The following is a 746-nucleotide window of genomic DNA, read 5'->3' as shown; positions in this document are numbered from 1 at the left end:
TCATCTCCACCACCACCATCATTCTCATCACCCCCACTATCAACTATCATTATCATTCCCTAACAAATAGAAAGATAATCGTTGCTAAGTAACCAATTGGTTCTTAGCCACGTAAAATAAGTCTAATCCTTCGGGCTAGCCCTAGGAGAGCTGTTAATCAGCTCAGTGGTCTGGTAAAACTAAGGTACACTTTTTTTTTAACCTGAAACTTCCATCCAATCAGGACAGTCTGTGCAACACCACATGAAAACTTCACCAGCTTTCAATCGTCTGTCCGGTACTCAGGTTGTGATATTGCTGTACCACATAAGTGGTGGCGCCACTTGTTGCATCCGTCACAGATAAGGGCTTCCTGTCTAGGGCGAACACACAATCCACATCCTGAGCAAAGGAAAAGTGCTGATGCCATGGTAGTATAAAATGGTTAACTGAAGATGCAAGTTCACTGGAGTTTCGAAGCACTGGAGTTCCTAAGTTGTCCTTTTCGAAGCAAATAATGAGCAGAGCTCTTTGCTCTATTCTCTTTGCGTGGCAAACAACCACTGGAGTTCCTAAGCTGTCCTTTTCGAAGCAAATAATGAGCAGAGCTCTCTTTTTTGCATGGCAAACAACCACTGGAGTTCCTGAGTTGTCCTTTTCGAAGCAAATAATGAGCAGAGCAGTATTTGCTCTATTCTCTATTTGCATGGCAAACAACCACTGGAGTTCCTAAGTTGTCCTGTTCAGCAAATAATGAGGTACATAGC

General features: G+C 43.0%; 1 pseudogene; it reads right to left on the bottom strand.

Moving 5' to 3' along the window:
- LOC136830863 (uncharacterized) overlaps window positions 1–409 on the bottom strand; it is an 18,677-nt pseudogene extending 18,268 nt beyond the window's left edge.
- Between the last annotated feature and the right edge of the window lie 337 nt (window positions 410–746).

Source organism: Macrobrachium rosenbergii, chromosome 47 (assembly GCF_040412425.1).
Source record: "Macrobrachium rosenbergii isolate ZJJX-2024 chromosome 47, ASM4041242v1, whole genome shotgun sequence".
Taxonomy (NCBI): Eukaryota; Metazoa; Arthropoda; class Malacostraca; order Decapoda; family Palaemonidae; genus Macrobrachium; species Macrobrachium rosenbergii.
The sequence above is the reverse complement of the archived record's forward strand: the minus strand, read 5'-3'. Positions and strand labels throughout refer to the sequence as shown.